Here is a 25,761-nt window from a genome sequence, read left to right on the forward strand (position 1 = left end):
TGATCAATAATGAGACACACAAACAGGATTGTGGGATAAAGGGCGGGTCCAATTTGAGGTATTAAAAACTTGCCTAAGTCATTTCTTTCCCCAATGCAACACATGTTGCAGCGGATACTGAAGCTATTAATGGTAAATTCAGACTTACAAAGGTAGAAAAATAAGATTCTGACTGTGAAACAAAAGATTGTTTTAATTGAAGAAATAAATAATAGTAAGAATAAGGAGTTTTGCAAAAGTCAAGGTAAGAATATTTTCCCTCTGTAATAAATCAATTATTGAGCTCAAATTTTGAATATTTTAATCATATTTATTATTAATGCATTTACCCTTATCCTAGCACAAACTACAAGAATTCAAAGGATGATAACATATTGCTAAATGTGTATGTTTATATTTTAGATGTGCTTTAGAAATAGCATGTTTTATTTATATGTTCCTATCTATTGTTATTGTCTTAAGAGTAAATTTAAATTTTTGTACATTGAAGAGATAGGTTTCCTTTCTAAATTTTTCATTGTAAATTTTAATTTTTTTAATGAAAGCATTTCCAGTCCTGATGACAGATTTTATATTCCTGGCAAAAGTGTTTTATCACTTAAACTGCATTACACATTGATTATCTATTATCTTCTCATATTAAGAAGCCTCTATCAGCAGCTGATGTTTACTAAACAATCAATAAAATCTAAGTGAAACCAGAATAAACTCAAACAAATAAGTGGGCTGAAATTCAGAGAAAATTGAGACCGTGTCCACTTTAAAAGGGCAGCCTTTGTGAGAACTCATTTCTGCCTAAAAGATCTAATATATCTTTTTTAATGTCTTCAAAGTTAATAATGGATGACATGTCTTATAGCTTCAGTGATGCAACAACTTGTCGATAACACAGAAAATTTAGAAACCAATTCATCAATTCATGATTTTTTAATTGGACCATGGATGTTTAATTTTAAGTCATTAGACTCTCCAATAATAAAACCCTAGAAAGAGAGAGTTAATTAATACAAAAGCGGGTAGCTGTCCCCTATCTCTTCTGCTTCACAACAGGTGGCACTTTTCACTTCAAGACTTTTTGGGTGGAGTGGGGATAAGGTATGTGGAGTAGGAGGAAGTGAAGTGGTAAAAAAAAGAGGGGCTTATATAGAATGTATATAATTATATATGTTTGTATAGTTACAGGCCTATATATATGTATAATTGTATATATATTTGTGAGGTATTTATATGTAATATATTTGTATTTATAAATTTATATTTTTCTACATTTATTTACACATAAATATATTCATATTGAGAGGTATTTTGTTACATGTGCATATACTTCACAAATACCCCTCTCTCACCCACAGTAAGTCCCATATATTCTGGGAAAATAGGAAGGAATGCAGTTTTCCCTTATTCCCTTATTTGGAAGGGAGGTCGAGTGGTTAAAGGATTTCCTCATGTCTCACACCGCGGCTTACATATTTGCATACTGATATTTCATTATCCCTTGAATGTGCACCCTGGAAAGGACGTTGGTGATTATCTGGTCCACCTCACCCCCTTCACAACTAGGGAACCAGAGGCTCGAGGACATTAAGAGATCTGTCCAAGGTCACACAGACAGTTAGAGATAGAGTCAGTCTTCCTCCCAACTCCCACAGCCAGCAATCAGTCCACTCTACCAAGCTTCTCTGGTCTCCTCTACCTAAGAACACATCTTCTGAAGCTCACAGTGGAGAGATTAATGAGTCTGCAAGTTAAAGATTTGTTTTAAACAAATTGGTTCATTATTGTTTAATTGAGGAGGCTTCAGAGCAATAAAAGCTTTGCTAACCAAAACCAGAGAAGCAGTTCATGAAACATTGAGCTCAAGAAATGCAAAAACTGTCACAACTCAATATGTACTGCCTTTCTGTTTGATAAATGCCACCCAATAGCTTCAGAAGTATCAGAAACTAATGGTGTTCTGGCACTCTGTAGGCATACATTAATGGCACCAGGAGCATAAAATATAAACAATAATGTGTGTATCGATTGTTCTGGACACTTGAAGCCCAACAAACGTTTGAAAAGTCAGTCACTTCACTTGCATCAAATTACAGATAAGTCATTTGCTTGAAGCTGGAAACTTGGCTCTCCATGTAAATTTATCTCGTGACCCATAAACTTAATCATGCCATACCTCTGTTAGCTTCCTTAGGTTGTCTGGTATGAAAAATATAGCAGAAGTGCTTAACCCCATAAAACATACACAAATAAATGACAATTCACACATTGCTAGAAAGGATATTGTGTGGGAGAAATCTATTCCATAGGCTGAACAAATATCACGAAACAGCATTTTATTCTGACAGAATATTTTCAAAGGTTTCTGTAAGTCAATTACTACATGAGCTTACAAATGAATACGTATGCTTTCAGGATGTTTCAAAAACATACAAGTTTAGGAAGTGCAATGTCATAATTATCTTTTACCTAAAAACTAAATTTGGTTTGAGCAGTTCACAACTAGAGTTTATCTTTAGGCAATTTTTCTGCAATGAAAGGTTTACGCCTTTTTAGAGCTCCTCCAAAACAGAATTTAAAAGCTCATTTGAAGTTTGTGTGGCTGTTCTTGTAGAGGAGGCATCTTTTTACTGGCGCTTTCACACCAAAGTCACCTCTCTGGGCTTCTATCGAGCAGTCTCCCTGGTGCTCCCAGGTCTGGCAAACTGGATAGGAGAAGGAGAGAGTTCCCCATCCCCCAGCACCAGTTCCTTCCCTGAAGGGATAGGTTCCTCTTTGGAGTAAATATCACCCTGCTGACTTTTTTTTTTAAGGTCAGCACCTGAGCTAACAACTGTTGCCAATCTTCTTTTTTTCTTCTTCTTATTCTTTTCCCCAAAGCCGCCCAGTACATAGTTGTATATTCTAGTTGTGAGTGCCTCTGGTTGTGCTGCACGTGATGCCCCTATGGCCTGATGAGCAGAGCCAGGCCCACGTCCAAGATCCGAACCAGCGAAACCCTGGGCTGCTGAAGCAAGCAGGGTGAGCTTAACCACTCAGCCATGGGGCCAGCCCCACCCTCTGCTGACTTTAAAAAAGGGCAAGAAGGACTTTGAGAGGTTTAAAGAAAGACTTGTAATTTATGCCCCCTTTATGAGAAGAGGCAAGAGTTGGAAGTATTCCACCTCGCCCTTGACAAGGGCTCCTGTTATCCTGAGCTTGGAGAGTTCCCCCATTCACTGCTAAGGAGTGTTTGTCAGGGTAAGAACCAAGCCTCCAGCGATGTCTCCCACCAAACAAGGGGATAAGGGAAACCAAAGCAGGACAACTTCCTCTGCAAGAGGCCTTGCCAAAAACATACTAGCATTTCCTCTGGCAGAAGACATTCCTCTATCTGTAGAAGAGTGTGTGAAAATACACCTGCTTTTAGGTTGACAGTTTTAATCCTAAGCATTTTCAACTGGTTGCTTTGGGTAAGGTGACTAGATTTTCTTTTTCTGAATTTGGATATACAGATCTTTTACACTGATTCATCCAAGGTTGTACAACAGCTAAAACCAGCCCTTTTGAAGACTAGATGTCCTTACTCATGAATCATACCAGTTTTAAAAAGACTTTCTAAACTCTATTACATTCATTAGTAGTTGATAACCATTGTAAAATCATATATCTGCAATTTACATTAAAAGACCATAATTCTACTAATACACAAAATTAAAAACCCCAAGGGAAAATAATGGTAATTTATTTGGTAGCCAAATGACCTGATTTTAATGTTAAAGACATAATTTTATAGTTTCTTAATAAAATAATCTATAAGAGATTATCCTATTTTAAAATATACATAAAACCTTATGACTAAATGGACTAAAGGAATTACTGAATATCAGTTTAACCAAAACCTAGTTATTATACTTGCTCAAAAAGGGAAGAACATTTCAAAGGCAGACCTTTTATTTCCTGCTTAAAGCAGATTCACTATGAATATAGTTCCTAAGTGTAAATTGCATTCAATTAAATAAATTAAATAAGCTTGCCTTATTGTTTTCCTATTATTTAGATTTTAAAAGGCTCAAAAAACCTGAGTAGCTCAAATATCTCTTATCACAATCAAAACTCAATTAAGTCAATCATGTTAATATTTTGAGTAAAGAAAATTCAGGACCCTGATAGTAATTACATTTTTGATAAATTATATTCTGAAATCCAGGCCGTAACTTCATTTCATTCTAAAGTCATTAGGATGAGGGATATTCATGCTAAAGAAAGGCAGCAGCATTTAATTGCAAACACTATCTTCTAGCATGTCAAAAATGTATATTTTACACAGTGAATTTCTAATCACATAAGATCTGCTGGCTAAGCATCCCCTTAAAGGTAGTCCTCTGTATTTCAGAAATTATTTTCTGCCCTTTAAATTTGAAACTGAGACATTGATGACCAATGAACAAGAAGAAAAACTTTTAATTTGAAACAAAAGAATTCTATTTCTCCACTGCTTATAATAAGATGAATACAAAAAATGTTGAAAGTCATGTCTTTATTATATCAAAAACTGTTCATATGTTCTAAAATGCAGGTTTATAACAGCATTTAAGGACAGAGCTCCTTGCACTATCAAGGTAAAATAACTGTGCACTTCTACCAAGGAGGTCTTCAGAGCAAAAATTTAAAAATTAGGGCTGGCCCCGTGGCCGAGTGGTTAAGTTCGCGCACTCCGCTGCAGGCGGCCCAGTGTTTCGTTAGTTCGAATCCTGGGCGCGGACATGGCACTGCTCATCGGACCACGCTGAGGCAGCGTCCCACATGCCACAACTAGAAGAACCCACAACGAAGAATACACAACTATGTACCGGGGGGCTTTGGGGAGAAAAAGGAAAAAATGAAATCTTTAAAAAAAAAAAAAAAAATTTAAAAATTAAAGAACATTCATCATATCCTCCCTCTGAATGAATCCTTGAAAGCTACGTTAATCTTTCAAAGCTCAAGTGTAATTTACAGATGGACGACTTTTCCTGTACTTTCAACCTAGGAATCTTTCCTTCTTCTTGAAAATGTACCATGCAACTCTCTAGGCAATAACCTCCCAGGGCCTGATGGCTATGTACCTCCAAGTCCTACTAATGGCATTTCAGTTTTAGAAAAATGAAACTAGGCTATCAGTGTCACCTGAGTTTCAAAAGACTGTTCTCTGCTGCAGTACCTAAACTCAAAAGATTTCCTTTTGACATGAGGCTCGTGGTGATGTGAAAAGGGAAATGAGAGTCCCTACTGGGACTGTGAACATCCTCACATTTGTGAAGCCAACTGCCACACTCCCGGCTTTTCTTGTTCCCTGACAAGTCTTGTCCCAGCCCTCTCCTGGGACGCTTTTGACAGCAACGGCAAACAACAGAAGCCAGCAGGAATGTGTAAGAACAGGTGCTGGAGCCTCCCGGGGCACTCTGCCTGCAGAGAAAGGGCCTCCTCAGAGCAGCGCTGGGACATCCCGCATCAGAGATGCCCTCTTGCCCTCAGCCATTGCAGGATCTTCCTTCTTTTCATGCAGCAGATGTTTGGAAAGATTTGTAACAATGCATTAAGGCTTTTAAGTTGCTGCTGGCAAATTTCCTTGGTCAGCTTTTAAGGGGACTTTGGTGGAATCTCTGACAATATAAAACAAGGATGGAAAAGGTGGTTCTTGGGTTTGTGTTCAGATAAGGGATATGATAATAATGAAAGGCTAGGACCTTTTCCTATTACTCCATTATTCCAGGTTACTGCTTTCCACATCCTACCACATCTCAGGAAAGGGGACATTCCTAGGTTCAGGGGATCTCCAGCATTCAAGAGGAAACAGATCAGATAACACTTCCTCAATAAACAAGTCGGGAATGTTCACACACTCCAGCATATTAGACTCCATTTCAGGAGCATCTAGCCAACCACTTTTAATCCTTATCCTTTTTCACTTATTAAAATTGCTCCCCATAGTGCAGGGTGCTCTGCACCATGAGGACAGTCACCTGTGCAAGTGAACAACCACTCAGTGTGGCTGCTATGTCCTACTTCTCAGAGTGTGGTCCCATGGACCAGCAGCAGGAGCAGACATCACCTGAGAGCTTGTTAGAAATGTAAAATCTTAGGCCTACCCCAGACCTTTTGAAACAGAATTTAACAGGATCTCCAGATGATTCATGTGCAGATTCAAGTCTGAGAATCACTATATTACAGCTTCTTAGAGGAACTCAATGCTCAGGATTCAGAGAGAAGATGTTGCCCTACACCAATGCAGTGATCTACACTGCTCCAAGAGTATTCAGGTGCATTATCTAAGCCTAAAACTCCCCTAGAAATATGGGCAAGAATGAATGAATCTATGTTACAGTTGAAAAGACCAAAGTCAAACAGTGGATGATTGGTGGTAGTAGGACTCGAACTGCCAACTCCCAAATCCTAGACTTCTGCCCTTCCTGATGCCTCAGCTAGTCTGTAAGGAATGGCTAGCTCTTTCACATCTGGGCTGTGAGAATTTTTTCCCCATTGGCTTCACTGGTTTAGCAGAAAGTAGATTTCAAGTCTTGCTTCTGCTGTTACTCACCCCCATGACCTCGAATAAATCACTTCTTTAAAAATAGGTTGGAAGCCAAATAAAACAAAGGACATTTATAAAATAAGGTTAATAAACTAAGAATAGAAAAGCAGAGCCATGATTTAGTAATAAGTAGCAAACACTACAAAAATATGCAAGTTCTAATCTAATTTATAATTTCTGAAAACGTATCCTAAGAAAATACTCTCAAAGAAAATGTTACATGTACTAAAATGGTTATTAAAATATTATTTATAATATAGAAAAACTGAAAGAAACAAAATATTTTCTGTTCAGGATATGGCCAATAAAATTATAGAACATTTACTCATTTAAAATGACATTCACCAAGAATTGGCAGCAACATAAAAAATTCTGGTATAATGTCAAGAGGAAAAGCAGGTTATAAAATTGTGGTACAATTCCAACTATGTAGAAATAAGCACACTTCTAGAAAAAAATGGAAAACATTTGTGAAAACTATCATAGTCTATCAAGATAAATAGGATATAGATGATTATTTTCCTAATTTTCAGTAGTTATTAAATTGCTTTTACTATTTCTTTAAAAGAAAGTAAGTATTATGAAAAGGAAATGAAAAAAAATACAGTAACCAAGAGGTCTAACGTAGCAACTATAAATTATCTCAAATCTGGCTCTGAATTCCATGGATAATATTAAAAGACAATGAACAATTACTGATTCATCAGCATTGCTCAGTAAATCCTCTGAGGTCAGTAATATTATGATCCCTATTTTACAGATAAGGAAACTGGAACACACAGCACTCAGACTCTATGAACCTCAGTTTCTTCTTTTGTGAAATAGAGACGTTAATAATACCTACTTTCCAGGTTTCTTATGAGGATTAAACAAAATATTGGCTTGCTAACCTGTATGGTTCTATATAAAAGTCAAAGAGAGATTGAAGCTAAACTGGGGGGAAGACTTTCCACTTTTCTGTCAAGAGGGAGACAAAAATAGCTCCCCAAATGTGATGGCCCCTACAGACTGTCACCACACCAGGCTGCCTGCCTTGTATAAGTACATGGATTCAGGTGGCATCCTCTCAAACATCCCTGAAGCAATATTATTTTCAGGGCACACATGCAAAGGAACAGAAATCTGTGTTACATTTAAAGGTGAGATAGTTCTGCCAGCAATACCTGGCCTAGGAATCAGGAGACATGGAATGATCTCATTTCTTGAGCCTCAGCTGCCCCATCTGTACAATGGGGACATGTGTTGGTAGTGCTCACCCAATGAGCAAGTCAGCTCCTCCCAGCCAAGTCTCCACTCTTGCCCAGCCAATGCTTTTCCCACATGGCTGCCAAAGCAGTGATCTCAAAACCCAATCTAATCACATCACCATACTTCCATGTTGCTTCAAACCATCCATTTGCTTCCATTTTCTCTTAGGATGAAGCCCAATAATCACAGCCTGGCAAGGTCTTCCCCACTCGTCACTCTCCACTTTGCATTCCAAGCTGCCCTTACACAAGCTTTCTTTCAGGTCTTCACACTGGTTTGTGCGCCCTCTGCCCTTGCACACACTGTTCCCTCTGCCTGGGTATCTCTCTCCTCTCTGCCCTTCCCCAGTTCGCCTCACTTCAGTCATAACTTCTCAGGGAGCCTGGCAGACCTGTTTGCCAGGAAAAGCTCACCCTGTGGTACCCACTCATAGCTTCATATCTCTCTCCCTTATGCTACTGAGAGTGGCTGTAGTTTTATAATATTTATGTGATTCTGTAATTAATGTCTTTTTTGTGTCCTGTCATCATCACCCTATCTGCTAAAATGTAGCCTCTATGATTGCAGGGCCTTTTTTTTCAGTCTCCCCAATTCTTAGCACATAGCAGTACTTTGATAAATCTTTGTTGAATAACTGAGTGAATGTTATTCTTCCCGCCCCCTAGATTACTACAGAGCTGTGTAACTAGCAGATGCTCAATAAAGGACCTGCCTCCACTGTCTTTCGGAAACAGCTACATTATAAATATTTACATAAAATATAAAATACAGGGTATAATATTACTGACAGACTGTAGAGCAAATTATTAAGTTAAATTCTCTGGACGGATTTAAACACGGTTTAAATGAAACATGGCTTTTTTTGTTTGTTTGTTTACCCCAGTTTGGATAAACCAGAGTAGACTCGTCTGGGTCTCAGTTTCTTCATCTCTGTAATGAAGGGTTGCACGAGATGATCCTTAACATCCCTAGAACTCTGAGATTTTGACAATTAACAGCATGACAGTGAGAATCGAGAAAGTCTACACATGCATGATGCAAAGCAAGGCTCCTCTACGGACACTGACCAGCCCTCCTTATGTGAAATCCAGAGGAAGCGCGAGTTTGCCTCCCCTGTCTACACTCCTTCTCCATCTGAAAGTGTCTCCCCTCCTGCTCCTCTCAGCTTCTCTTTGCTCTCAGAATAACTGTCAGCAAGATTAATTTAAGTCCACGTGCTTCCTTTCCCTCAGGGCTTTTGCCTTTGAATCTTCTCTCTCAGTGTGGTGAAAGTTGTTTCCTGCCCCCAGGAGAAAGAATTTCAGGCATTAACACACTGGTGGAAGAGGTGTTTACTGAGCAGGGACCCTGTCTGCCAGCAAAGGCAGCTTCCTTCCTCAGCCTCTGAATGAGATCAATCCCTCCTAGGACAAAGGGCAGGTGAGGGAAGCTCAGAGAAGGGGCAAAGCCCCAGCTCAAATAGTACCCATTCAGACTTTACTCAAATGCATTTATGTGTATATTCATGAAAATATGTAAGGCTGATGTGTCTTGCAAAACTGATACACAAAAATCCTATCTTATAATATTAGAAACTATTAGCTAGTTTTGACATTGCAAAATAAATCACCTCTTGGTTGCTCTAAACAACAAAATCACCTTCTGGGTGTACAATTTATTAAAAATATTTTACATAAAGCATTTCAGTCATTTACATGTAAGGGCTCTCAAATTTCTGCAAAATTTTTACATATGGCACATTGAATAAAATATAAAAAGTATACACTTATGTAAATATAATCATCAATTAACTAAAATACTTCTTCACAATGTCTTCTTGTGACATAGTGTTATCCATTAAACAATGAATAATTACTTGCTATAGTATAGTATATCTAGTACATATAATATATATAGTATTATTCTCATGATATAGTATTTTAAATAACTATTTTTTAGCATTGGGGAAAATTGGAGGAAAGATTAGGCAAAACAAAAAAGTCAGAATAAAACAGAATTTAACTGAAAAATTCAAATTTGGAATAATTATGCTAAAAGAAGACTTTACTTTCTCTAACGTTTAAAATCTAAACTTCTATATTTTATAATTCTGTATTTATGGAAATGTACTCTAAATTTCTGAGTGAACCATGTGCTAAAAATGATATTCTAAATTTAAAGATTTTAAATAAATAATTAAAATTATTCGTTAAATGTAAAAAATTTCAAAATGTAATGCAAACTAAAGTTGCTCTTCAAAAAATATGTAGCATTTTGGTAGCACTTAATCAAAAGCAATGCCATTTCTAGCTCCTCTGTATTATCAGTTGATATACTGTCTTCTACATAAGTGCAGCATGAGCTGTACTACACTTGATTTAATTGATTTTCTTATGATTAGGCTTGTTAAATTTTTAAAATTGATTATGCTAGAGAGGGGGCAAGAGAGAAAGTGTTATGAGTGAAACTTCATTTTGTAAAGCAAGAATTTAATTAATTAAAATCTCTATTTTTGGAAAGAAGCAAATTTTGTTGTTTTTATACGTTTAATTAAACTATATTAAGAAAAAAAAAGAATCTTTAGAGTTGAGAATTTCCCAAACCATTTATGATTTTAGCTACAGAGTTGGCAAAACCATACCAAACTATGTGCAATTTCCTCATTTTGTAGTATTAGTTGTTTGGACTGTAATTACAGAGTTCCTCAACCCACACTTTCATCTTTTGATAACCATTAAGAAAGAACATAGAATATCTAATTCAGTTCACTCAAATTTGGTAGATGGCAGAGTGAATTTCTTAGCACAACATCAGTGTTACAATTACATAAGTTTAACTGTAGTTGGCGACTTTCATTTATCCCTCTTTTTAGCATCTTCTGGTAAACGCGTGGATAAGAAGGAGGGGGGAAATAAAGCTTTGACAGATGGTACTCAGCGTTTGACTCCTGCTGAGCTCAGCAGGACCTGTGGTTTCTAAGGTTAGGGCTGTCAAAATGGCTCTGTCTATCAAGTGAATAACAAAGTGTGGACTGCCTGTCTGTTTCCTATACAAAACTTAGATTTCATGTGCCATTATTGTCGGTCTTTCTGCTGATTTAATAACTTCCAAAGAGAAGAACTGAGGGTTCTGATGCAGCCTCACTATTTAGGAAACTACTTGGAAAGGGAATTCTCAAGGGCTGAAAGAGGTAGGCCGAGATCTGATCTCTTTTTCTTTAGTTTCTTTCTAAGGTTTCACGACTTGAAAAGGATTCAAAAGCCACCAAACGTTCACTTTTGGCTAACAGCTAAATGTGAAGTTTTCAAAATGAACTTAATGATGTCTGCCTCTCAAAAATGGTAAAATGTGTTTATTAAGAATCTCGGGGTGGTGGGTACTTATTCAACTAGAGATTGAGAATGAAAAAGAAAATGTTTCTATTATGAAATACATTGACGTGTGTAGATGTGTTTGTCAGGGCCCGTTTCTCACCTTTCGTAGCTCTTAATATTAAAATCATCCCGTTTTTTTCCACTACGTCTAGAGTCTTCAGATGGTCAGAGAAAGTACCTGATGCTGAAAGATAGAAAGCTGAATAATGTCATCAAAATTTGCCTTTTGTCTTGCGTTGTTACAGCTATTTTTCTTGGTAAGTCTTACATTTTTCTTTATGCATATTTTGTGATTTCAAAATTGTTATTAACCTCCTGAGATTCTAATCCAAGGCCAGTTAATGGATTTTAAAACCCAGGCTTTTTACTAAGATGATGAAGAAATTAGGTTTGTGGTAGTGCCCCTGAATAAGCTAATAATTGTATTTCAATGTTTAATTTATGAACATTTAAAGCAAAACTTCTGATTGTTATTTCAAAAGGACGAATAAAATTAAAATGTGGCGTTTTGAAAGTGACAGACTTGGATACATTTTAATCCTATCCTGTTACTAAGCATTTTCATTGCTACTTTTTTGACAAGCTGATAAAAGATAAAAGATTCTTATGTTGTCTCTTTTTTGACGCTGGCTTGAGCAGATACATCCACCAGTGTGGTGATTGTTCCCTACTAACATGTTTGAAGGAACACATTCCTGTTACAATATAGTTGGAGAATTTTCCTCTGCAAATATTTAGTTTATATAAGTCCCATGATCAAAAAGGAAATGTTATTTGGAAGTGTAACAATTTATTATTATTCCCAGTATATTTAATTACTTTGAACATTAAAAAAAAAGTTTTGAAGTATTTACCTTCTTTTAAACCTTTTTTTTTAAAACTCCAACCAAGCAGTCTCGTCTCTGAGATACAGGGCTTTCACTACACAGTAAATATTCAGTAAATGTTATTGAATTGAAATAAAAAGGATATTCAATATTGAATAAAAGGAATTCTTGCATTGAAATAAAAGAGATACAACTTTTACAGCAGCTTGTTATAAGAAATTATCAAATTCCAATTTAGCATAAACCCTTTTCTAGTTGTGCTTGCTTTTTGTCCTGGAAATGTATGATGCTTTTAACCATCTTTGTAGACAATAATGATAATTAAACAGAAATTTGAAAAAAAAAATCCTAAACCAAGATGAAGTTTTCTTCTTTCTTCTTCTATACTTCTTTGCTTGCTTTGTTTAATAGGGCAGTTTCTAAGCTTCTTTCTAACAGCCTACGCCATTCCCCCCAAAGGAAGTTTTATTAATTGTAAAGTTGCTGAATGAAATTTGCTTTTCATGTGTTTTCATTTTCTGAAGAGTCTCTGTGGACTTTATTCATGTGTCTGTGGGGAAAGTGCACTTCTGTAATTTCATCCAAGTCCGTAAACTATAAGGCCCTGGAAATTAAGTCCATCCTTGGCAGGAAGTCGGCAATCCTAGAGGAAGGAAACAGAACTAAAACAGATACGATGTTCAAGAACTGCTATCAGACATTTACCACCCACCAAAACCTTTTTGGTTCTAACCCACAGCACTGGCCCAGAACTCTGGGATCAAGAAGTCAAAATGTCTAGGGTTAACTAATAGAACTAATATGCTCTAACTGCATTGTTTATTTTTTTAGAATTTTTAATTGTAGTAAAACACATAAAATTTACCATCTTGGCCATTTTTAAGCATACAGTTAAGTAGCGTTAAGTACACTCACGTTGTTGTGCAACCAACCTCCAGAACTCTTTTCATTTTTCAAACCTCAAACTCTATACTCATTAAATAATCCCCCATTTTCTGCTCCCCTCAGCCCCTGCCAACCACCATTCTACTTTCATTTTCTCTGAATCTGACTTCTCTAGCTACCCTATCTAAGCGGAATCATACAGTATTTGCCTTTTTATGACTAGCTGATCTCGCTTAACATAATGTCCCCAAGGTTCATCCTATTTGTAGCATGTGTCAGAATTTCCTTTCTTTTTAAGGAAGAATAGTATTCTATTTTACATATATATAATATATGCAATATACATGTATATGTATCTCACACTTTATTTATCCATTCATCCGTGGATGGACACTTGGGTTGCTTCCATCTTTTGGCTATTGTGAATAATGCCGCTGTGAACATGCAGATACAACCTTCAGTTGTTTTAGATGTGATTACTATATGCCACAAAGTACATGAAGACCACAGCACACACTGGAGGAAGAGTGGCAGAAAATTACAATAATAAAAATAATAGCCAATGTTTATTAAGTGCTTACGCGGTGCCACGCACATCACTGGTATAGACTCTATAAGAGATGCACTATTATTATCCTCATTTCATAAAAGTGAAAACTGAAGCACAGAGAGAGGTTGGTTAACTAGCCCAAAGTCACTCAGCTAATATGTCATTGGGATGCAAATGTGGGAAATGGGGGGCAAGAGTCTGTGCACTTGGAGGAGAAAAGAAATCACAGAATCCATATTTATGGAGCCACAGCCAAGTAGTGAAGAACTCCTTGACCCCTGCAAAGGGTGTGGCCTGGCCAAAAGAGTGCTCAAATAGGACTCACAAAAACCATTTCTGTCACCACCTAACTGCAGGACCCTGAACAAGACAACTACCCTCTCTGGGCTCAGTGTTATGAAAGGGGAAGTTGAATTGGATGCGCTACAGTCTGTGGTTTCCAACAATCCCTCATTCCAAATGAGATTTACTGTCTAATACTTTATTACATGGTTTTTCACCTACTTAGAGATAAGAAAGTAATTATAAATTTTCAAATGTATGCTTAAGTCCCCAAATTTTGATAATGAATAGTTTTCCAATTCTTATTCCAGTATATTCAAGTTATTCCTTGTAGCCCTTCAATGAAACTAAAAAGAAAGAATACAATGACACAGTACCAACAAGAGTGTGTAAGGTAAAATATGGCTTCTGTTTCAACAAAAGCAAAGCAGAGAATTGTGAACAGTACTCATTTAATATATATTCACATAATTAGGGTCACAGAATCCCAAACACCCTGCACTAAGAGAAATGAGAGGGGTGAGTTTGAATGAATCCATGTTTTCCTCTTCACAGTCAAAATTTATCACTTAAGGGGCCAGTGCAGTGGTGTAGTGGTTAGGTTCACACGCTCTGCTTCAGCCTCCTGGAGTTTGTCAGTTCAGATCCCAGCCATGGACCTACACACAGCTTATCAAGCCATGCTATGGCAGGCATCCCACACATAAACAGAGTAAGATGGGCACAGATGTTAGCTCGAGGCCAATCTTCCTCAGCAAAAAAGGGGAGGATTGGTGGTGGATGTTAGCTCAGGACTAATCTTCCTCAAAAAAAAAAAGAAAGAAAAAAATTATCACTTCATCACATCTCTAAGAACAAAGACGGTAAACAAGCACTCTCATCATCATAAATAGTTTTATTAGCTTGTTTGGTTCTATGGTTATGAGTTCAGGCTCTAGATTTTTTTATGTTCATTTTCAGAGCATAACCCTAACTCTTGCTGTAGTGATTAAATGGGACCCAAGGAAAGAAAGGAAAGATTTAAAAACAAATGTTTTTTAAGCATTTAAAAAATTCTAAGGTCCTGGAGGAGGGCATTTGAATGCCACTGATCTAACTTATAAGTAGGTGCATGTTTGAAAACCCATTAAGAACACTTAACAGAAAAGACTTTGCCTCAGGCTCATGAGAAGTCTTGACTTGCAGTATTGTTGGAATTCTGTGCAAATCAAGTGACAAATGCTTATTTGACCAAAGTCAGGGTATTTCAAATAGAGTTTGGGATTGATCAGGTCAGCATTTTTTTCAGTGATATCTATAGATAAAATTCAATACTAACTTAAAAGAATGTTTCCATTTACTTTCAGCCAGTATTTACAACAGGGTTCATGATTTTATTTTAAACCAAATTATTACAATGGAAGCATCCTCCATGTTTCAATTCATAAATTTGCTACGATAGTAACTACATTCAACCTTCAGCCTAGCTAGCGAGTTCTGTGATACATACTGCATCTTCCATCTGTGGTTTCAGAAGATGCAAATTCTGCAAACCAGACAGAAGAGGGAGCTATCCATCTGGAAATTAACTGATCCTTTCAAAAATACGTCAAATGCAGAAGGAAATTCTAACACGATCAAGTCTTATTTGGTCTTGTATTTTATAGCAACACTATAAATTTTCTGATGTATTAAAAACAAGAAAGAAAACTACTAGTAAAGGCAAAAATATTGAGCTAAATTAATTAATGAAGAGGCAAAATATACAAACCATTAAAAGGCCAATTAAAAATACATTCATGTTTTATGGTTTGATCTCACATTTTATGGCAAAAATATAGAACCAGAACACATCCCCAAAAGACCAAAACAATATTCTGCTACCATACACATCACTAATGTTACCTTCCTATTAATCCTGATCATAAAATGAAACTGACTTTAAAATTGATAACATCTGGAAATAATGGCAAAATAGAAAAACTGCTGGGCTGCATCTGTCTTGAAAATGCTACGTAATAAGATTTACTTAATATATTTGAAAGAGAAAAAAATGTTTTGTTCCCCAATTTGTTGCAACATCTGAAAGTTCATGAGGTTATGACCCCTCTTTAAGAAAGCATCTCCCACCACCTGCAAATACCCCAGGAAAAGCAGTTGGAAACAATAAAACACGTGCTAGTTAACTGTTACCAGGGTAACGGTTCTGGTTCACCAATCCGAGTGCCTGCACTTCCCAGTGGCTTTGTCCGAGGGAGACATGCGCCAGCTGTTAGTGAATAACCATTGTTATAGATCATCAGGAAACCACAGTCAGCAGGCAACCCAGCCCCACTGGAAGTTTATTTCTCGTATTTGTTCATCACCAGGGCAATCCTCCACCTTTAAAACATCCCCTAAGGCTTCAATAACACCCTGCACCAACAGGATAGTTTAAAGGAGGCAAGTTGCAAAATGGCCTTTTTGCACAGCAAACAGATTTCTAACTTTGATTCCAATTTCATCACCCTCCTGCCCCCTTCACTTGCCAGCGGCAATTACAGGGCAAATATCTGAAGTCAGTGCCCCTTTGAGTGCTGTCCCTCCTTGTCCTGATTGGCCACCCAGATACACACGCATCCCCACCTCCAAGAACTTCCAAAGATCATTGGCTTACCCCATGCTGGAGAGAGCAGTATGATTAGCGAATGAGGGACTCTGCAGAGGCAGTTTGGGGCTGCACCAGGGGAGTTTGAGAAGATAAAGCTCTGGATGCCTGCCTCACCAACACACACACTTCAACCAGAACAGCCCCACTTTTACCAATTTTATATGTTTTTTTATAAATTCATAGATTTTCTTTGAAATAAGATGGCATTACATTTTTAAAGTTTAAAAGCCAATTAGCTCTAAAGCCATCCAATCATCAGATTCACCTTGAAAAAGAGACTTCTAGACTTCCAGCTTCCCATTTGGCATGTTAGGAGCTCAGAAGTCACCACTCCGTCTTAAAAATAAGTGAAAAGCTAAATAAACTGAAAAATCAACACCTCTTCTTAGTTTCGTCAGACAAGTGGGTTCACCAGGTAAACCACTGCCGCAAAACATGGAGAGACAAGTGGATACAGAGAATTACAACTTACTGGAGCAGAAACCTCCACCAGAACCAGTGCCAAGGTAGGAAAACCTGAACTGCAACGGATGAATTGCTGGAGGCTCAGTATGGACAAGTCTGAGAGTCAAAAACTCTAGTCATAGAGAGGGACTCCATGCTTTTGTGAGTTTTACCTTCAGGAGCTTGACCGGGTCCTCACAGTATATATCAGAGAAAAATCTCCTCATGCTTCCAGCAGGTGCAAGATGAAAGGAACCATTTTGAAATATGCCAGAGCATTCTGTTCTTCTTAACAAGGCTTGCCCTCAGGTGAAACTATTCTATCAGAGCCTGACCTGCTGGAGTTTTATCAGAGCCCAACTGACTTGGGAAAAGGGAAATACCCAACTCTAGCTCCCTCTAGCCATCCTATCCTACCTAAGGTGGGGGGATAGGGTATAGCAAATCACTGGTGAAGTTCACAGTCTAGGGACACAGGCTCACCACAAGACTGAAGCCTCATCACAGGACTATAGAACACTTCCCCTTCCCCTGCATCTCACCACCATATTACTAAAGGCCTATTTATCACAGTTCCTTTTACCCAGGACATTATGTCTACCTTCCAACAAAAAATGGCAAGGCATACTAGAAGGCAGAATACACAGTTTGAGGAGACTAAACAAACATAAGTACCAGAGTCAGATATGGCAGAAATATTGGAATTATCAGGTCAGGAATTAAAAAAGAAAAAACTATGACAAGGGCATTTCTGGAAAAAGTAGACAACATGAAAGAATAGATGGTTAATGTAAGCAGAGAGATGGAAATTTTAAGAAGAATCAAGAAGAAATGCTAGAATTAAAAAAACACTGTAACAGAAATGAAGACTGCCTTTGATAGGTTAATTAGTAGACTAGACACAGCAGAGGAAAGAATCTCTGAACATGAGGATATAACAATAGAAACTTCCAAAACTGAAAAGCCAAGAGATAAATGACTGGGAAAAAAAAAGAATAGAATATCCAAGAACTGTGGGATAATTACAAAAAGTATAACGTATGTAATGGGAATACCAGATATAGAAGAAAGAGAGGAATAGAAGCAATATTTGAAGCAATAATGATGGAGAATTTCCCCAAGTTAATGTCAGACATAAAACGACAGATCCAGGAAGCTCAGAGAACACCAAGCAGGATAAATGGAAAAACAAACCAACGAACAAACAAAAACTACAACTAGGCATATCCTATTCCAAACCCAGAAAAGCAGTCATAAAAAAAATCTCGAAAAAGCCAGAAGAAAAAAATCACTTTATCTATAAAGAAGCAAAGATAATTACATTAGTTTTATCCCCAGAAACCATGGAAACAGGACTATAGTGGAGTGAAATATTTAAAGTGATAAGAGAAAAAACCACCAACCTGGAATTCTGTACCCTATGAAATTATCCTTCAAAAGTTAAGGAGAAATAAGACTTTCTCAGACAAACAAAAGTTGAGAAAATTTGTTGCCTTGCAAGAGATGTATAAGTTCTTTGAGAAAGGAAAATTGATATAAGCCAGAAACTCAGATCTAAACAAAGGAAAGAAGAGCATCAGAAAATGGATGTGAAGATAAAATAAAAACTTTTATTTTTATTATTCTTAATGGATCTAACAGATAGTTGTTCAAAATAATAATAGCAACAATATATGAAATTATGTATGCTTATGTGTGATATATCTATACCTAGGTCTATCTATATAGATGTATGTTTATGTATGCTTATGTATAAGTGAAATGAATTATAACAATGATACAAGGGATGAAAGGGAGGAATTAGGAATATTTTGTTATTATAAAGTACTTTACTATCTGTGAAATGGTATAGTGATATTTGAAAGTGGACTTGGATTAGTTGTAAATGTATATTGCATACTCTAGGGAAACCACGAAAAAAGTAAAAAAAGAAATAATCTATATGCTAAGAAAGGAGAAAAATGGAATCATATGAAATGCTTAATTAAAACTACAAAAGGCAGAAAAAGTGTAGAAGACAAAAATAGGAACACAGAACAGGGCAATGAACAAAAAACAACAGCAAATATGGTGGATGTTAATCCAACTATATCAATAGTCACTTTAAATGTCAATGATCTAAATACACCAATGAAAAGAGACTGTCAGAGTGTATCAAAAAATAAGACCCAATTATATATATTGTCTACAAGAAACCCACTTTAAATATAAGACACCAATAGATTAGAAGGGATGGAGAGATATAACCTGCTAACACTAATCAAGAGAAAGTCAGAGTAGCTATATTAATTTCAGGCAGAGCAGAATACAGAGCAAGGAAAGTTATCAGGAACAAAGAGGGATATTATGTAAGGATAAAGGGGTTAATTTTCCAGAAGACATAACAATCCTTAAATGTGTATGCACCTAACAACAGAGCATGAAAATACATGAGACAAAAACTGATAGAACTGCAAGGAGAAATAGATGAACCCACTGTTTTTGTTGGAGACATTGACACCCGTCTGTCAGAAATGAACAGATCCAGCAGCCAGAAAATCAATAAGGACATTTTTTAACACAACAGCACCATCCATCAATTGGAAATAATTGACATCTATAGACTACTTCATCCAACAACAGCAAATTACATTCTTCTCAAGTTCACGCGGAACATTCACCAAGACAGACCACATTGTGGGCCATAAAACACACCTTAACAAATTTCAAATACTAGCAATGGGTACTCAGACCACAATGGAATTAAACTAGAAATCAATAACAGAATGATAAATGGAAAAATCACAAAATACACAGAGATTAAACAACACACTTCTTAATAATACATGGGTCAAAGAAGAAATCTGAAGAGAAATTTTAAAATATTTTGAACTAAATTAAAATGAAAATGCAACTTATTAAAATTCGTGGGATGCACTGAAAGCAGTGTTTAGAGGGAAATTTATAGCACTGAATGCATATATTAGAAAAGAAGGAAGCTCTAAAATTAATCATCTAGGCTTCCACCATAGAAAACTAGACAAACAAAAACAAGTTAAATCCCGAGTGAGCAGAAGAAAAGAAATAATAAAAATTAGTGCAGAAATCAATGAAACTGAAGACAGGAAATCAATACAGAAAATCAATAAAACCAAAAGCTGGTTCTTTGAAGGGGCCGGCCCCATGGCCAAGTGGTTAAGTTCACGCGCTCTGCTTCGGCAGCCCAGGGTTTCACCAGTTTGGATCCTGGACGCAGACATGGCACTGCTCATCAAGCCATGCTGAGGCGGCATCCCACAGGACACAACTAAAAGGACCCACAATTAAAAATATACAACTATGTACCAGGGGGCTTTGGGGAGAAAAAGGAAAAATAAAATCTTTTTTTAAAAAAAAAAGCTGATTCTTTGAAAAGATCAATAAAATCAATAAGCCTTTAGTCAGACTAGTGAAGAAAAAAGAAAGACTCCAATTACTAATATCAGAAATGAAAGATGACATCATTACAGATCCCATGAGCATTAAAAGGATAATAAAGGAATATTATGAACAACTCTATGCCTACAATTTGATATTCTAGATGAAATGGACCAATCTTCCAAAACTCACCCAAGATTAAATAGACAATCTGAATGGACTGTATCTATTAAAGAAATTGAATCAATAATTAATAACCTTCCAAATAGAAAGCACCAGGCCCAGATAGGTTCACTGGAAAATTCTATGAAACATTTAAGGAAGAAATTATACCAATTCTCTACAATCTCTTCCGGAAAATAGAAGGAGAGAGAATACTTTCTACCTCATTTCATGAAGCCAGCATTACGCTAATACCAAACCAGACAAAGACTTACAAGAAAATAAAACAATAGACCAATATCTCTCATGAACATAGGTGCAAGAATCCTCATCAAAACATTAGCAAATAGAATGAACACTGTATAAAAAGAATTATACACCATGACCAAGTGGAATTTATCCCAGGAATGCAAGGCTGGTTCAACATTCAAAATATCAATGTCACCCATCACTTCAACAAGCTAAAGAAAAAATCACATGGTCATATCAATTGATGCAGAAAAGCATGTGGCAAAATCCAACACTTATTTGTGATAAAAACTCTCAGCAAGCTAGGAATTGAGAGGTACTTCATCAAGTCTATAAAAAAAATCTATAGCTAATATCATACTTAATGGTGAAAAACTTGAAAGTTTCCTGCTGTGATCAGAAAGAAGGCAAAGAGGTCCCCTCTCACCACTCTTTTCAATATTGTACTGGAAATCCTACCAAAATAACTCCTGGAACTAATAAGCAATTACAACAAGGCTGAAAGATACAAAGTTAATATGCAAAAGTCAACTGCCTTCCTATATACCAGCAATGAAAAAGAGGAATTTGAAATTAATAACACGTTGCCATTTACATTAGCACCTGAAACAAGTGAAATACTTAGGTATAAATCAACAAAAGATGTACAAGATGTATATGAGGAAAACTAGAAAACTCTACTGAAAGATTTCAAGAAATAACCAAATAAATGGAAAGACAGTCCATGTTCATGGATAGAAAGACTCAAGATGTTAGTTCTTCCCAACTTGATCTATTGATTCAATGCAATCCCAATCAAAATCCCAGCAAGTTATTTTGTGGATAGCAACAAACAGATCTGAAAGTTTCTACGGAGAAGCAAAAGATCTAGAGTAGCCAAGTCAACGTTGAAGGAGAAGAACAAAGTCAGAGGGTTGACACTACCCAACCTCAAGAGTTACTATAAAGCTACAGTAATAAAGACCGTGTGGTATTGATGAAAGAATAGACAAATAGAAAAATGGAACAGAATAGAGAGCCCAGAAATAGACCCACATAAATGCAGTCAACTGATCTTTGACAAAGGAGCAAAGGCAGTACAATAGAACAAAGAGTCTTTTCCACAAATAGTGCAGGAATAATTGGACATCCGTGTGCAAAAAGAATTGATCTAGACACAGACCTTATACTCTTCACAAAAATTAACTCGAAATGGATCACAGACCTAAATGTAAAATGAATAACTATAAAACTCTTAAAAGGTAACATAGGAGAAAACCTAGGTGACCTTGGGTATGGTGATGACTTTTAAGATATAAGGCCAAAGGCATAATCCATAAAAGAAATAATCGATAAGTTGGGCTTCATTAAAATTAAAAACTTCTGCTCTGCAAAAAAACAATGTCAAGAGAATGAGAAGACAAGCTACAGACTGGGAGAAAATATTTGCAAAAGACACATTTGATAAAGGACTGATATCCAAAATATGCAAAGAATTTTTAAAACTCAACAATAAGAAAACAATCCTATTAAAAAATGGGTAACAGACCTGAAGAGGCACCTCACCAAAGAAGATATACAGATGGCAAGTAAGCATATGGAAACATCATATGTCATTAGGGAAGTACAAATTAAAACAATAATGAGAGACTGCTACCTACCTATTAGAATGGCCAGAATTCAAAACACTGACAACCCTAAATGCTGATGAGGCTATGCAGCAACAGGAACTCTGGTTCATTGCTGGTGGGAATGCAAACTGGTAAATTCATTTTGGAAGAGAGTTTGGCAGTTTCTTAGAAAATTAAATATACTTCTACCATATAATCCAGCAATTGTGCTTCTTAGTATTTACCAAAATAAATTGAAAATTTTTGTTCACACAAAACCTGCACATGGATGTTTATAGCAGCTTTATTCATAATTGCCAAAACTTGGAAGCAATTACGAAGTCTTTCAGTAGGTGAACAGATATTCACCTACAATAGGACAGTGGGATATTATTCAGTGCTAAAAAGAAATGGGCTATCAAGCCATGAAAACACACAGAGGAAATGCATATTACTAACTGAAAGGAGCCAGTCTGAAAGGGCAAAATACTGTATGATTCCAACCTTATAACTTTCTGGAAAAAACAAAACTATGGAGACAGGAAAAAGATCAGGGGTTAGGGAGAGAGAGGATGAATAGGTATAGCACAGAAAATTTTTAGGTCAGTGAAGCTATTCTGTATAATACAGCAGTGGTGGATACATGTCATCATGTATTTGCCAAAATCCACAGAACACCAAGAATGACCCTAATTTAAACTATGGACCTTGAATGGTAATGATGTATCAATGTAGTTCTTCAATTGCAATGAATGTATCACTGTGGTACCTGATATCCATAGCAGAGGAGGTTGTGTGTGTGTGGGAATAGGGACTATATGGGAATTCTCTGTACTTTGCACTCAATTTTGCTGTGAACCTAAAATTTCTCTAAAAAATAAAGTTTATTACCTTTTTTTTAACAGAGACTTCTCAAATTCACATCTTGGATGTTCAGATTCAGGACGTCTCAGTTGGGGCTTGGGAATGTGTTCCATAGTTGAGAACTCCTTGGTAGATCTTGACCTCCTGATCTTTTAAAATATACTGTACTGTCCGATTTTTTTCAGACCTTTAATCTCTGCTAGGCATAGTCTTGTAAATGCATCTGTTCTAAATATGCTGATGTCCGATAATGTTTATATATCAAATATTTGTATTTATAAAAAGGTCTCTCTCCATGGAAGTGTTTAAACAGGAGCCCTGTATTATAGGTTAGCTGTCTGTAAAGAACCTAGTCATAGAGCTAAAATGATGATGCTGTTCCAAAGCTCTGTTCCATCCATGCTTTCCCATGGAGCAAAGAAACAAACAAGATATCAACAATCAGGGACATGGCAACTATGATTCCATCATTCAAAAGTTCAATTTTCCTTCAAAAGAACAAGTGATACTGTTAACCAGGCCTTGCAAGCACATATAAAACAAAAAGCATGATTGGAAAAGAGAAAATGAAAAATGGCATAAGGAGGCTTTCTTTCTCCCATAACCAAAGTACACTAGTCCCACCCTTTGGAGCTCAGAGGACAATAATGAGGGTCATAGAGTTCCTAACATTAGCCCCTTCCTTCTACATAATTCAGGATGATGTAGCTCTCTATTTAAAAAGCAGTAAAAAGGATGGAAATGGTCTCCCTTGAAACCCAGATGTTTTCTATCTTTCTAAGCTCCAATTATTTCAACACATTATTTAGCTCCACTCACGTCATATCAGGGCCACCTGTTATATCCTCTACGCTTAGATTTAATGTTAAGTTTGTAATTATGGTTTATCTAGAAAAGTCAGAATGCAATTGAGAGGATGCTTTTAAAGTCATCTTGAGGTCAAAGGATGTGTATACGGCAGATTAACAGATAATCAAGACACTGTGTTGTGCAGTGTAAACACAATCAAACCTAATTTTGTGATTCATTATTACACAAATTTGGATACAATCCAGGACTAAAAAACTCATCATCTGAAATAAAACTACATGCCAGAAAGGCACAATATAACTTTGTTAGACTTTAAGGAAATTATTTTTAACAGTTTCATTATAATGCATTTTATTATAAGTATATGCTTCATTACCAAGATGGATTTTTCATATTTAAATATTCTTTTATCTTGTCTGAAATTAAATATATTCACTCTGATATCAATAAAATATGTGACTTTATGTATATGTATTACCCTTCTAATGGTAAACAGGAATTGCAAAAAAATATCTTCAGTAAATTAATGGCCATTCAGTAAATAAATGTTTATTGAGTACCTATTATGTGCCAGGAACTGTTCTCTGTGCTGGATACAACAGGAACAAAATACACAAAGTCCTTTCTGCAGTCAAATGTTGAAATTAAATTACAGTTAACATGGAGAAAAAACATTTTTTCTGACAAATGAACAAAAACAGAAAGAACATTGTAGAGTTAATGATATCACACTATTCACAAAGTAGATTATTCTTGAACTTCTCCTGAAGTAAAATGTTGCTTATTATGCATTATTCCAGCACTTTAAAATTAGCAGCTGGTGATGTTATTTATCATAAGACGGCTACTAGGGAGAAGAGAGACGGGGAAAATTGAGAAACACACTTCCTCCTTCTACTCATCTCTCTTGTGATTAGTTAGGCCTAGGGTAAATTAAGAAAGACATTGAGAAACCTAATTGCAAAGTCTAACCTTTAGATAAAATTGCTTGAAACTCAAGGGTATTACTTAGACTGACCATAAGATGCTTTCAGTATGGGTAAAACACTGTTACAAATGAAATCAGTGGTGGTTTGGGGAAGCTTCACTTTTCCCATTTTCCTTCATTCTCTATGGAGATGTGTGGCAGAATTAGAGAGTATCCATTCTCATTTATCTCCTATCTGAACCCCAACTATAACTCCTTTTTCCCCTTCAATTTTAACCTTGGATAAATATAGTTTTAAAATCTAGCAGTCCTGGAAAGATCACTGTAGAAAGAAGACAACTTTTTTCCATCTTAAATACAACTTCAAAGTGGCAGACTGGAAAATCTCTGCAGGCAAATGTGATGTCACTAAAGAAATCACACACTTACCCGTAGAGATTCTACAGTCTGACATCTTCAAGCTTCGAACGGTTTCATCAACCTTGCTTTCTCTGTGCAGTTCTTTGATTTGAAATAAATCAGGAGTGACCAAATAATCAGACTATAGCTAACACTTAACTTTGGTTTCTTGTAAACCTAAGGGGCATATATGCCTCAGGATGGTTGAATCCCACCAAATTAAATTGTAAAATAAGAAGACTAAAATGGCTTACAGCTGTTATCAGCATCATCTGAGAAGCTATTGGAAATGCAAATTCTCATGCCCACCCCAGTCCTCCTGAATCAGAAACTCTGAGCATGAGCCCCAGCAATGTGGCTGAACAAGCCTTCCAGGTGATTCTGATTCATACTCAAGTTTGAGAACCACTGGTTTAAAGAAAGCAAAAGATTATTGCTGGAACACTGAACTCAGAGGTCTTCTAATGTTATATAACATATGAAAAAATAGGACAAAACAAATGTAGTCATTAAAATATTATTGTTTAGGATAAATTTCTTTTCTAAAGTGCTTATCTTAATAATAAGCATAAGCATTAATAAGGGAATGAAACATTTTC

General features: G+C 36.3%; 2 long non-coding RNA genes across 2 annotated transcripts in view; one reads left to right on the forward strand and one right to left on the reverse strand.

Moving 5' to 3' along the window:
- The window catches only part of LOC106832303 (uncharacterized), a 387,667-nt gene that overhangs the window by 46,955 nt on the left and 314,951 nt on the right, over positions 1-25,761 (reverse strand). The gene's annotated exons all lie outside the window — the stretch shown is intronic.
- LOC139045526 (uncharacterized) overlaps positions 10,826-25,761 on the forward strand; it is a 41,297-nt gene continuing 26,361 nt past the window's right edge. Inside the window, exons 1-2 of the long non-coding RNA XR_011504030.1 lie at positions 10,826-10,964; positions 11,301-11,405. This is a non-coding gene — a long non-coding RNA (uncharacterized lncRNA). The remainder of the gene's footprint in view (positions 10,965-11,300; positions 11,406-25,761) is intronic.

The sequence above is a fragment of the Equus asinus genome, chromosome 6, assembly GCF_041296235.1.
Source record: "Equus asinus isolate D_3611 breed Donkey chromosome 6, EquAss-T2T_v2, whole genome shotgun sequence".
In the NCBI taxonomy this organism is placed as follows: Eukaryota; Metazoa; Chordata; class Mammalia; order Perissodactyla; family Equidae; genus Equus; species Equus asinus.